The sequence below is a fragment of the Chenopodium quinoa genome, unplaced genomic scaffold, assembly GCF_001683475.1.
Source record: "Chenopodium quinoa cultivar QQ74 unplaced genomic scaffold, ASM168347v1, whole genome shotgun sequence".
NCBI classification, from domain to species: domain Eukaryota; kingdom Viridiplantae; phylum Streptophyta; class Magnoliopsida; order Caryophyllales; family Amaranthaceae; genus Chenopodium; species Chenopodium quinoa.
Window position 1 is genome coordinate 817,007 of NW_018745485.1, and position 14,650 is coordinate 831,656.

The following is a 14,650-nucleotide window of genomic DNA, read 5'->3' on the forward strand; positions in this document are numbered from 1 at the left end:
TAGCATCTTTTTGTTTAGCAAGGTCGTCTTCAATGTTAATCCCAATATCGTAGACAGCCTTGAAGGTGTGTAGATTGTTTTGATATTTCAGATGCTTGGCATACTTTTCTTTAAGGTTCTTGATGAACAACCTCACAGATTCTTTTTCACTTGGTACTTCAACCATCCTAGCAGAGGTTTCTCTCCATTTATTGAAGAAAGAAGTGAAACCTTCATTCTCTTTCTGTTTAAGTATTTCAAGTTCCCTATGATCAGTTTCAACTTGAAAATTACACTTATAACTATCAATGAAAGCGTTTACTATTGATTCCCAAGTAGAGGTTTTCTCTTTGTCAACGGAGAAGAACCATTGTTGGCAAACGGTTTAAAGAGATAAGGAAATTAGAGAAGGAAATACTTTTTTATCGATAACCTTAATACTCAGTATCATTTCAAAAGCTCTTAAATGAAAATAAGGGTTATCAGTTGCCTTGAATTTTGGAATGTCGTTGGCATTGAACTTCTACGGAAGAAGCTCCTTGTCCACCGAGACCCCTTGTGAACTAATGCCCTGAAACTAGTAGTCACTAGGCAGCTTGCTCAAGCTTTCTTGCATAAGATCCATTTGTTGTTGCTTCATAGGGTCATTAACTTGGAGGGTTAAGGTCTTCAGTAGTTTAGTAACACCAGCCGTTTTCTTCTTGAGCTCATTAACTTCTTCTTGACTCGCCATTATCTTCTAGGCTTTTATTTTTTGAAAGATTGGTTTGTCAAAAAGTTGTACTTGAATGAAAATTAATGTTGTCTTTAACTACACGCCCTTCCTTTTTTGACCACGCGCTGTAAATTAAACCATTTTTATTTTAATGAATTAACTCAAATTGACTTTTACATTACGGGTTTATAAAGAAAAAGAAAAAAAAATCAAAAATAGGGTGTATATTTTTGGGAAACAAGCATAAGGGTTCAAACAAGTGGTTTAATTGGTGGGTTCAAACAAGTGGTTTAATTGGAGGATTAATATCCGATTTACCCCCCTAAAAAAATGACGAAAAACACGCGCATACAAGACTCTTAGACATGGTTAAAGTGTATATACATATTAGTGTGTGTGCTTTATTTGTGAGTGTAAGTGACATGATTTGACCCTTGTGTAAGACAATGGGACTTAGTCCCTAAAATCAATTAAGGACTTAACAAGGGTAAAATAATCGAAATTATTAGCAAATTGTTTAATTAGACTCATAGTGATGACTCGAGTAAAATTCTGAACTGTCGCCAAAGCAACAGAACTGTCGCCGCACTCTGCAATGAAGCGCCAGACGATAGCGATGTCGTCAGGCATTGCACAACATAGTGTGGCGCTGCAGCCCAAATCGTGGCGCTAGTACTGGAGCGTCAATCTAGGACTGCTTTTAGTATTTTTACTCTACGGGACATGCCTAAAGTTGTACTAAGTCAATTCCGATTAAATTATTACTTTAATTGTTCAAATTAATTAATTAATTAATTAGACAAAGTCCTTTTATTCATTAATCAGTTTATTTTTAGTCTTAAACACAGGTCAAAAAAACGGTTAGGAAAAACACATAGAGTATGCACAACAAATAATGCACAATTAGGCAAGTAGGCATAATATGATGCAATGAGTTTACAACCTAACCATGGCTCTAGTTCTCTAAAGTTTGGGATATAGGTTAGTCAAAGAGGGTCCATGGTTACTTTTCTGGATGCACCGCGCGGAAGCCTTACCTTTTGAAGGGTTGGCGCGAGTGGATGGGACACCGCGAGTTGCACATAGTGTACCCTTTGTTGCACAGAGTGTTCAATCAGGTAGATGGAGCATGAATTCCCAGAGGGTTATGTCCATATTTAGAACACATATGGGGTTCATAAAAGTGAGAAAAACTAAATCAGGAAGTAGAATTGAGCAAACAATGCTAAAAATTGGTCAAAATTATAACTCATATTTCTGGCTCGGTCGCCTGGCGACAGAGTCATATTGTCGGCGACAGCGAACAGAGGTCGTTGTCGCAATGTGGCTCTGTCGCCTAGCGACAGAGTCATATTGTCGGCGACAGACTCTATTTTCTAGACGCCAGTTCCTACATGCCTCAGCAGCTTTCTGTGTTCGATAAAATTTTCCAGTTTTTTTGTAGCATTATTTCGATCCTAGTTGTGAAAGATATTCCTCAAATTTCCTATGTGTAAAAATCTTATATTTTGACTCATTACAGATGGTCTTTCCAATGAGATCTTTTTTATGCATATGACAATAATGTTAATCAAAATTACGCACAAGAAATACTTAGAACTTATCGAGTCTCATCCACTCATTCTAAATCATTTCCGAAATAAATTTCAGGAATTAAAATATAAATCCATCCCAGTGGAGTTGCCAAAAAATGTAGGGAATATTTCAAGCATTACCCAAAACTTGAACCCCACTGTGATCATACACTTAAGCATGGTGGCGTCAAAAGAGAAGGAAGCTAGAGCAAAAGAGTCGCCAACAAGTTTTAGGAACTTGTAAACCGTTCACAGGGTGAAGGTTACACCCCTTAACGATCCAGGAGATCGTGAACTCCAATAGGTCTGGAACCATGACCGGTAGTTCGGGGATGATGGTACAAATCCAACCTAAAAGAGATTGAACCTGTCCTAATAATAGGCCTCTACTTTATTCTTCTCGTATTCATGTGCGCTTTCTGACTAACATGCATTGAATAGGTTTTCCCTAAACCTGTTTAATCTATGTTGGTTGAATATTAATGTACAAATATATCTATTATTGGTGATAACTTGAATTATAATCATATTAACCATAAAAAATTATTAATTATCTTATTAAGCATGGTTAGAAGTACCAATTCCCTTTAAACATGCATAAAAGGCGTGATCAAGCAAAAATAATAAACATACCAAGCATTATAATAATAATCATAAGTATCATAATAATTAACATAATCATGTGAAAACATAATAATAGCAAGATCCTAGGCATGATAATAACAAGATTAATAACTAACCCTAGCATGTCACTAAACATTAAAAATCAAATATTTAGCCCTAACATGATACAAACATGAATATATTAAGAAAGACAATAGGAAGAATCACATGAATCATAATAAGCATATTTGATATTATCATTATTTCCCTAAACATGATACTATGAATCATTGTTGTCATTCTAAACATCAAATTAAGGAAAGAATCCTAACATGATACTAGGAATCAAAATAGGAACCTAGAAAATTAAAGCACTTACTTGGATGCCTCGTATCTCTTTCTAATAACAAAATACACACGTTAGTAACTTCAAGGAAAATATAAACAAACAATTAAATTAAATAATTGAAAGAGAGGTTTGGGACCAAACCCTCAGAAATTAAGCCTTTCACGTCTAGGGAAAAGGCAAATTCGAACTTGGCTAGGTGTGTCTAGATCTTGTGTATGGGAATTTTGTTTGTAAAAAGCTAGTTTAGCAAAGAGAGAGAGAGAGTAATCATGAATTTCTTGATGAGAGTTGGTGATTGAAAACAGAGGTTTTGGAAGGCTATTTATAGAGAAAATCAGCCGAATATGATAAAAAACGAATCTGAGTTTTGAAAAGAATAAAACACGACACTGTCGCCAAACGCTAGGGCTGGCGCCATACGCCAGGTATGTCGCCAGGCGACAGACATGTCGTACGACGCTGCAAACATTTTCCACGCGTTTTCTAATTTTGATAAAATTTAAGCGTACGAGAGGGTAAATCTGTAATTTCCTTAAAACACTTCTTTTATTCTAATTAAAACTCCTAAAAGTCAATTTATCAATGCTAATCAAATTAGGATTCAAAAAACCTTCTAGAAGATTTTAGAAGACTATAATCAATCTTAATCGCATTAGTAATGATAAATTTTTAATAGGCCCTCCTCTAGATCATTGGGCCGCATAGAAAGATCAAACCGGGCCCAGTTTATTAATTTAGCCATAACTTCCTCATAATTCATCGGAATTGGGCTTATAATATATCCTTAGAAAGCTTCTTTTGATCCCAACCAAACTACACTATTATTGGACCCTTGCCATAGACCAAACCAAACTGGATTGGCTGTTTTCACAAAATAGGTTTCAAAAAACAGAGAGAAAGAAAAGAATTAAAAGTTAACTGCAACACTAGACTTTCCACACTTTCACTTCATTCGATTATGATTCGACGTGGAAGGTACTCATCACTGGGTATGGTTTTGGGGAGACACAAATGGGTGTCTACACCTATAATTGTATTAGGGCAGTTTAGGAATATAAATGATTAATTTCATTAGGGTACTTGTTTAACGACCTATCTAACCTTCTAGGAAGCGGCTTGTTTAACATTTATTTTTTCTATTGTTAGAGTCATTTTATTTGCTTTCCTTTTTCTTTATTTTGATTGTTTAATCCTACTTGTCAATGCTAATCGTGTGCTTAGCTTTGTTGTATTCAAAAAGAGATATGGCAAGGTAAGAGGATGACCTTATTTTTAGGGAGTTTGGAAATCTGAAAATCTATGAGCTCGGGAGTGGTATACTTCTCCCAACCACCGAGACTAATTTCACTATCCATCAACAATATGGTAGGATGGTCCAAATTGAGCAATTTTCCGGAGGTGCAAGTGAAGACCTCATTGAACATTTGGACAGATTCCTTGAGTTGTGTGCAATGATGCAAACCAATGAAATGATCCAAGATTACATTCGTATGCCTCTCTTTCGGAAATCTCTCACCGGAAGAGCAAAGAAATGGCTCAAGCTTTTGAAGCCTAACTCTCTCACCACATGGAAGGAAGTTGTGAAGGCCTTTCTCAAGAGATTCAATTCTGATGAACAAACCGCAAAAATGAGGAGGAAGGTATCTTCTTTTGAGAAAGAACCGGATGAAACTCTTGGGGAAGCATGGCAAAGGTTTAAGGATTTGATTAGAGCATGTCCTCATCATGAATTCAACCATAATTTAGATGAGGGTGTCGGTGGCCAATTGATTAAGATCCCACAAAGCCAAGTTGAAGCTACAATTGAAGAAGTGGCTAATAACTATTCTTGGGGATGCCAAAGAAGGTCCCAAGGGAAGCGAGGAGATCTTTACGAGTTGGAGAAAGTCGGCCAACTTAAGCACATAGTTGAGCTCTTAAATGAAAGTCTTTTTAAGTTGAACTCAAGTGTTAGTTTGGGTTCAAAACTGTCACAAATCAGATTTCTCATGTGCTCGTTGTGGTGGGACGGATCATGATGCATCCTATTGTAGAGAGTTCAATCCAGAGCATGGTGAGGTTTTGACTTTGAGGGAAAAAGAGTTTGTAACCCAAACTCAATCTCAACAACTTCAACAACCTCCAAGGCTAGAAAACTCCTACCCCCATGATGGACCTCTCTTCAATCTACCAACCAAAAATTTTTCCTACCCTTCCATTCAAATAGGGAACTTTAAAGATCAACATCATGACCAAAATCCTCAAGCGTATGAAGAACAATCCCAACCCGACCACACACAAACCCAAATTCTTCAACAACGTAAATTATCACTCAACAATTCCAAGAGATCAAATCTCACAATGAAGTTGAAGATTCCCAACTAGCTCAAATTTCTTCTCTCCATTTAACGACAAAACTCCCCGTATAATCATTTACTAACCCTTCACATACTTATCAACTCGAAACTTGCAAGAAGGATGAGAGAAAGGAGGACAAGGTTGTAGAGGATGTGGTTGAGATTAAGGTTGAAGAACAAAATGAGAAGCCATATGATTTTAGTGAACCAAACAAGTTTGAAGGCCCGGTTCCCTTTCCTTGTAGGCTAGTTGAGAATGTTGTTGTGAAGAGCCCTATAACGGCGAGCGTATGTAGAGTTGATGTCGTCGATGGTGTGATGGCTAATGAGAGCTTACCACCACGTGATGATAAGGTGACAATGAGGTATGATGACTTCCTTGAAGTTCCCGCTTAGTTTGAAGGCTCTCCTAAGGAAGGTGAGGTTGCCCTTCCTAATATTGAGGATTCCAAGCTTAATCACCCATTTAGAAGGAAAAGAAAGAAGAGAGAAAAAAGAAGAAAAAACAACAAGAAGAAGAGAAAGAGAAAAGATGAGCCACAATTCGCTCTTGATTCATTCCCTCCTTTCCCTTGTGGTGATTTGAGACCTCAAGGAGTGCTACTTCACAAGCTTGGGGGAATCTATGATTCAATCCTCAAGTGGATGAGGGTGATGTTCTTTAATCCACCTTGAAAAAGGTGAAAGGTCAAGCTAGAGCCATAAACAAGTTCTTCCTAGGAGGCAACCCGGAGGATTTCTAACCCTTTTTCTTCCCCTCCTTTGTTTTACATTTTGTTTTCTTTCTTTGTTCTCTTTTAATGTTTTCTTTCATGCCTTGTCTTTCATTGTAGGTTGCTTTTTGGAAGCTTGGAGCGGATTAACATTTGGTGAATTCTGTTTTATGCTCCTTTATTCTTTTAAGCTAACTTCCCGGTGAGACCTTTCTTAGTTTTACTCTTTTACTCTTTCTTTGAGTGCTTATTTTAGGACTAGTTTATGAAGAAGTTTAATGGTTCGAGGATTTTTTCTTTTGGTTCTATGGAACCTGGAATTGTTGATGTTGTTATCGAACGATCACTTGTATGATAATTGGGATTTACTCGGATTATTTGCCTCATTTGTGAACCTTTTTTTATTTCTTCCTCTTTATTTTGTTTTGTTTTCCCTTTTGTGTGACAAACATGACTATGAAAAGTTGAATTGATTTTGATTTGGAATTTGTTCTTTCATTTGGATTTGTGTGCTTTTCATGATGTGTCATTGAATTCCTATCTTCCTAGTTGTTGAGGGATTACACGGTTTGAGAGTGCTTAGGGTTGAGTTAGACAAATTTTTAGCTAAGGTAGCATGATTTAGAACTTTTGAGGACGTTTGAACCGGTAGTTCACGGGACAATGGTAAGATGGTGTTGCTCTCTATAGTGGATAGGATTCCCTTTAGTTGGTATTTGCTTACTTCCCATCCCTTGTGAGGCTAATATTGTTCAAGCCTTCATCAATATTGTTGAGCGGCATTTAGGATCCTTGACTATACGTATCTTAATCCTTGTGTTGTCCTCTAGCTCCCAAGATCGTGACCAAGAAACTCTAGGGGAAGAAAAGGGCACCCTTATCTCATTTTTCTTTATCTTCTTTTTGTTTTGTTATATATTTTGTTTTAATTTTACATTTGCTCCTCTTATGAGCCACATTACAAGCCTTATGACCTTTCCTTTCTCTAACCCTTAGTTTTGTGAAGCATTTTGGTTTGAGAGGTTGTTTTGTATTGTAATGAAGATGAGAAAGTATTAAGCTCTTTGGACCAGAAAGAAAGTAAATTGTATATATTGTGTGTAATAAAGAAATCACATTCAAGAAATAACCGTCCTTAGTTAAAAAAAGGAAAGGATAACAAATAATAGTTTAAAAAAAATAAGAAAAAAATAGTTTGGTTTTGTTTTATTCCCTAGTTTAATAATTGAGGACAATTCTTTGTTCAAGCTTGGGGGGAGCGTTACTTCGTTTTTGTTTATACTGAGTGTTGGTGTTGAGTAAGCTTGTGGGAGATGGCATATTGGTATTTATTATTATTTTTTTTATGTTTGGTGACTTCTTGAGTTTGTTTTTTTAGAGAGGGCCCCTCTTTTGCTTCACTTAGGAAATATCACAAAAATTTTAAAATTTTGTCTCGCCTTGACCCTTAGCCTTACGTGACAACCTTAGTAAAGAACCTTTTACTTTAGAGGGATGAGGTCAAAGACCGGTGGAGGGAGATAGAATTCAACCCTATGGAGAGAGTATGCATAGTTGAGATTTAGGGATGACCTTATGATTCCACATAAAAATTTCCTTTTTCAATTCCCTCGAGGAATCATGAGGAGCTAACTAAGGGATGATTTGAAGCTAATAGAGAGAACGTGGACCGTCTTGGTTGGGTCTAGGGCGGAGAAAGAAATCATTGGTTCTCTATGCTTAGCTTAGTTTTGTCTCTTTCAACCATGAGCATTTAGAACGTGTTTTCCCTCTTTGAATTGAGAATGGTGAGTATTCTTTGATGCATGTCTCTATGTTATGTTGGTCGTGGTTGTGTTTGATTTTCTTTTTCTTTTGCCTTGGTTTTTGTCTAGAGTTGTGGGCTAAGCTCCTAGGAAACCCTCACGAGAGCACACTCGTCCTCTAGGGCGATCTAGGGGTTTATAGGGCTTGTCTTTAGTTGCTTAAATTAACCGTGATTCCTACGAAAGTGAGTTAGTGTACATTCTTATTCTCCTTTAGTTAGTGTCTTAGCTTTGCTTGAATAATTCACTCTCCTTATCTCGTGTTTCATGTTAATTTGCTCGAGGACGAGCAAGAGGTTAGGTTGGGGGAGTTTGATAAGTGAATTTTATGTCACTTCTAGGGTGTTTATTGAGTCATTTTCCGACATATATTCCAATAATTTTGTTCATTTTATCCTTTAATTCTATTATTTGCTTATTCTCCTCTTTTATCTTTATTTTTAGTATTTTTTGTAGTTTTTAATAGTTTTTAGTTTATTTTCGTTTTTTTACTTAATAATTTCTAGCATCCCTCTTTTTCTTATTTATTTTAGTGTAGCATTTTATTTTACTTCGTTTTATTTTATTATATTTTGTTCTAACTTGGTGTTGGTTTTTGGTTGTAGGTGTGTTCGGGTTGATGCTCGATTTTCATGTCCAAGTCAAGTTCGAAATTCTGGGTTCGAGTCAAATGTGACAAACAACAAGCTTCTAAGCATCAAGTTGTTGCCACTCTTAACATACAGCACTCCATCTCCCTATCCTACAGAACACTCCCCTACTCCCCAATTCACCCAAAACACTTCTCCTACTCCTTAGTGGAAAAATAGCTATCCGTAACGGGCAAAAACAGCCTATCCGTAACGGGCAGCGGGCGTTACTTATGCTGCCGTTACGGATAGGATATGTTATTCGTAACGGGCGCTGCCCGTTACAAATAACGGGCTATTTGTAACGGGCAGTCTAATTGCCCGTTAAGAATAACGGGTTATTTGTAACGGACAGTCTGACTGCCCGTTACGAATACAATTGAACCCAAATTAAAAAAAAAATCAGCAGGTGATACCTGCTAGTATGCTGCCAAATTTTAATTACTATTATAAATTATCAATTACTAAAAATAAATAATTTTAAATAATAATTTATACAAATATACAGTTATTCAATTAGCAAAAGCTATACAACATTCAAATGATTTTATCAATTAAAGAAATTTAAAACAAGTCATGCACTTGCTAATTGCTATAACTAAGATGAGATTCAAATTCAATACGTTGCTCTCTCGTTTGCTCATAATTCGAAACTGTTTCAGCAACAACAGCAGATTGTTGTCCTTTCTCGGGTTGTTCCTGTTGTTTAATTTTGGCGTGATTTCAGCAAAGGGGGGCAGTGGAGGAGGAACTGGAGGAAGCACTACCAACCGTGTTGATTGTTGAACTGTTGAAGCCCCCGGAGAAGATCTGAGTAGCATATCTTGTCGTACTCTCGGTTTACTTATCACCATACCCAAACTAGCAAAGAAAGATCCAAAATCAGAAATAAATAAATAAATAAAATCGATAGATCTTAAGCAAAAAAATGCAAACTACACTAGTGAAGAATCAAACACAACATGCCTATATTATTTATTAAAGTAAAAAAAAATAATATATACAATTTTAGCTTTACAATTTTACAAACCTGATTTTCAGCTCCCATAGGCACAGCAAGTGAATCGGGAATGCTAGAGCCATCACTACTTATCATGTATCTCTCCTAATCAAGAAGAACCTGCAAAAAAAGAACTATTAAATATTAATCTGCATAGTTAAAAATACACACACACACATCAGGCTGAGGGCAGTGCTTGTAAGCCTTACATATATACTGCCTATGGAAATTATACAACGACACACACACACACTACACATTTATCAGGCTAAGAGCCGGAAAAGATCGAAAGGAAACCAGAGTAAACTATGACAGTTCCAGTGCTTGTAAGGCTTACATATATACTGCCTATGGAAATCATACAATGAATACAATAAAAGGAAAGGAAAATACCTGCTTAATAGTCTCTTCATGGGTGGCCAGAAGCTCTTTGTATTTCTCCTGCAGGTCTGACATCTCAGTCTGAAGTTTCTCATATTCAGCAACAGTAGGTCCCCCTAATTTTTGTTGCACACATCTGTAAAACAAAAACTATAAAACATTAGGGTAGATGTTCATAATTAAAACAAGCTGTCATAAGTTATAATCAATAGTTGTAGAATTATTAATAAAAGCATAGGACATCTGTTGGGGAGTGGAATGACTGAATGAGCTCCAATCCCATCCAAAAAGAAATACAACCACTCCAAAAGTTGCCAATAAAAAAAGTGTCTATAAACGAGTAACCAGTGAAATATATACGGATAAATCCCATAAGAGAATTTAAACGGTAGACAACAAATCCAACAACAAATCATATAATAAACTTGATAAGAAACATTTGGTAGGGCGTTTAGAATATAGGACCTTGCTAAGAGTCCACTTATTATCTATGTTCATAAATCTTGCAATAAATATGAAAATGACATAGCAGGTATCTCTTTAAGTGGCAACTTAAACCACACGACATCTTGGATGAGAAATCACCAGAAAGTAAGATCATAAGGAATGTCAATGGTATCAATTTCCTCATTTCAAGGACACTTGAGAACGAAACAGATAAACAAGAATCAAAACAAATCTTAGTCATATGTCAAGTTATCCTACAAATTTTGTAGAACAAACCAGAAAACAAAGATGAACAAGTGCCAAACTATACAACTCGAACTGCATTCGTTCCCAAAATCATAACTTTCCTCTAATTCTACCAAGTTAAACCACCATAAACATCATCTCACCAGTACCTTTGAATAGCAGGCAGTTAATGCAGACGCTAACTTTCTATAATTAGACAACGTATACAGATGATGCTTTTACTCATATATAAGTATCAATTGTAATTCTCTGATATAACCAACTTGAATGTTCATCTTCTCTTTGATAACAAATAGGCAGGTTATGCATTAATACAATCTTAACAAGTCATTGAATTTCTTCTCAAATCTAAGCGGCCAACTACATACTTTATCTTAAAATCGCAACTATTCATGGAGTCAAATTAAGTATATACCAGTAATACCACCATTTAATCATCCATTTTAATTTTAATATTAATTAATTCCCCCATAATTCTATAAGATCTGAGATCTTAAGAATCCAGAAATGAACAACACATTTCGAATTATTTATTGCACAAATTAAACACTTATTCATTTTAAACTCTAATTATATACCAAATCCCACTAAAATTGATTAAATAATTTAAGTATATACCACCAATTTTATCATTAATCAATTAACCCACAATTCTTAAAATAAAAATTCACAAGATCTGAGATCTTGAACCCTAGAAAAAACAGTCCATTTCAAATCAAAAATTCTACAAATCAATCATTTACTCATTTCATTAAAATCATCACAACATGAATCAAACCTAACAAGATCCAATCCACAAAAACAATAAAACCCCATTTAAGATCTGGAAATTTCCAAAATCAAGGGCAAATCACAGATAAAAAAAAGGGGATTAAATCGAAAAATGACGAGATAAATGAAATTATACCTGGGTAGAGAAGATGTAGCAAGAACACCAACGAACTTCAGCAACAAGAGTAGTATGAGTCTCAATAAGAACAGCAGTTTGAATAGTCATATGAAGAGATCCAGTCATCTTAGCACCTTTAAAAGGTTGAGAAGGACCAAATTCAGTACGGCAAGATATAAGTCCAGGCATTTCGACTTCAGCAAGCTCGATTTAGAGTCTACCAGAGGTGGTCTTCTCGACTGAAAATGGAGTCGCCGCCATTGTTGTTGAGCTTGAAGAACAGGAAGAGAGAGAAGACGAGTGAGGAAGAAGAGAAATGCGGGAAGAGAAATGAGCAGTGTTGACAGTGATTTGAGGAGAGAGAAAGAGAAGATGAGTGAGGAAGAAGAGAAATGCAGAAAGAGAGAGTGATTTGAGGAGAGAGAAAGACAAGAGAAGTGAGGAAGAAATGCGGCTGGGGAAGTATGTAGGAACCGATCTTTAACCCTAGAGAGTTATTTAGTTGTAACGGGATTTATATTTGTCCGTTACAATTAATAACTATTCGTAACGGGCATTAATTTGCCCGTTACGATTATTAATTATTCGTAACGGACAGTTTTTTTGCCCGTTACAAATAAGTTTTTCCGTAACGATCAAAAATTTTGCCCGTTACAATTACACTTTTTGTAATGGATTTTCTCATGTCCGTTACAAATAGGTGTTACAAATGACAATTTTTCCACTAGTGGCTTTCCTCAACAACATAAACACAAACAGCAATATCAACAAACACAACTCAACCATCACCCACAAGCCACACATTCCCACATCTAGACTCCCAACCACTAGCCACCGCAACTTATAGCCACCATAGCCTCCAAACCCGCCAGTAACAATCCTCCAACAACCAATTTACCACCAAAAAACCTCCAATCATCACCATCAATTACCAACCTCTGCCACTTTCCCCTGTTTATACTCACAACAACAACAACAGTCAGTAGCGTATCTGACCACCACTCTTCAACAATTCCAAAACCGAGCAAACCCAATCGAACTCAATCAAGCCCCAATTCAATTAGATTTCCCAGCGGGAGTAGGTGTGAGAGGAGCGGAAGCGGGGCTCGATGCACCAAATCTGCCAATTTGTGGCAGGAAGGAGCCGGGGATGTGCCGCGGTCTCTCTGCGGGCGCGGTCTTCTGGGTGTGAAAAAAAACCCATATCACGAGCTTCTCACGTGATAATTAATAATATCAAACGATCAAGATTTGAAGTTTGATGATGAAGATGATGATGAGCGGTGATGATACTTGTTTGCTGTTGAGGATGATGAGTCATAGCAGCCACGAAATGAAGGGGGTATGTTAGATTCGTGGGTCTGATGGGATTTTGGGCGTTTTTGGGTTTTATTTTCCTTTTTATTTTAGTTTTGTTAATTATTTATTTTAGTTAGTTTTATTTATTTTATTTTGATTAGCTTGTATATAAATCCCCTTTTGGAGTTAATACTCTCTTAATTTTTAACAATCATTTTTAAGATTAGTTTGAGGGGAGCTTCTCTCTCTTAGGGTTAGATTAGATGTGTTTAGAGAGAGAAAGTAGATTATTGCTCAAGTTTCTTTATTGTATTAAACTTTTGGTCAAGTTCGTTTCAATCAAGCAATACATCCAAGTTTTCATCTTTAATCAAGTTCATCTTTAATAATCTCTAATCCCTTCTTTTAGCTTTATTTATTTGCTTTATTGTTGATTATTTTCATTCATCTTTTTAGTTGAACTAGTTTGTATTGTTTTCATTGTTCTTAATCATGCTTAGTTTTGTGCTTCATGAATTCATGTTTAGTATTGTTATTAAGATTAATATCCCTTCCCTAGGATAATTTCTTAGCTAGGGGAAGGGGGTGGAAAATATGTGTTGATATTGGATGAATGATGATGGTTGGATTGAACTCATGCCATAAATTGATGAAAGACATGATTTTTGATAGCTTGAGATTATTGTGGCACTTTATTTGATGTTCTATAGTTTAAATGCATGAAAGTGATTTGAACTAGATTAAGATCATCTCTATTTTAATGATTGCTTGAGAGTGAGTTGTTAAAGTGGAGTTTTATGGATTGTGCTTCTTTATTCTCTTGATTTGATTATAACTAATAGGATGCATGCATGAGAATGATCCTAATTAGTATAGACCTTTTTCATTGATTTGCCTAGACTATTGCATGAGAATGAATTGTTTAGGTAGAATATTGTGTTCTTTGGCATGTTCATCATGATAACCATTATTGTTCCCCCTCTTTCTAATCATGTTTGACACCCCCTTACCCCTAATGTTGTTCTCTCTAGATTTTAATCAACTTTATCTTTGCTTGTTTGTAGTTTTAGTGCTTTTTATCCAAAAACCAACAAAAACATTCCCCTTTTTGTTCTTGCATTAGTGATAGATATTGATGTTTGACAAGTGAGCTTCCTTAGTGGTTCGACCCTTTACATACCCCTGTACTTGTATTAGTGCAGTTTAGGAATATAAATGATTAATTTGATTAGGGTAGCTTAGTAGTTTAACGACCTATCTAACATTCTATCACATAATAATCATACATGATATTAGAAATTTTAGTTAACCCTAAACATGATATTAGGAAGATCAAGACACCCTAATATGATACTAGGAATTAACAAAATAATCTAAGCGTGATTTATATATTAAAAGATCAATAAAACAATTAAATTACTTACTTCTATGCCTCGTATCTCTTTCAAATAAAAAAATACACACGTTAGTAACTTCAAGGAAAAATATTAAAACAGACAATTAAAATAAATAATTGAAATAGAGATTTGGAATCAAACCCTCAGAAATATCAAACCTTTCACGTCTAGGGCGAAGGCAACTTTGAACTTGGCTAGGTGTGTCTAGGACTAATGAGCGAGGAATTTTGAGAGAGGAAAGGTTTAGAAAAAGAAGAGAGACACAGAGAGAGAGAAAGCTTCTAGCTT

The 14,650-nt window shown here is 35.8% G+C and overlaps 1 long non-coding RNA gene across 1 annotated transcript; it reads right to left on the bottom strand.

Annotated features, from left to right (window-relative positions):
* Positions 1-9,135: 9,135 nt before the first annotated feature.
* On the bottom strand, positions 9,136-12,198 carry LOC110715234. Its single transcript, XR_002510268.1, has 4 exons — positions 11,685-12,198; positions 10,097-10,220; positions 9,734-9,823; positions 9,136-9,564 (listed from the first exon to the last, which is right to left on the bottom strand). It is a non-coding gene; the product is annotated as an uncharacterized LOC110715234 (long non-coding RNA).
* Positions 12,199-14,650: the final 2,452 nt, after the last annotated feature.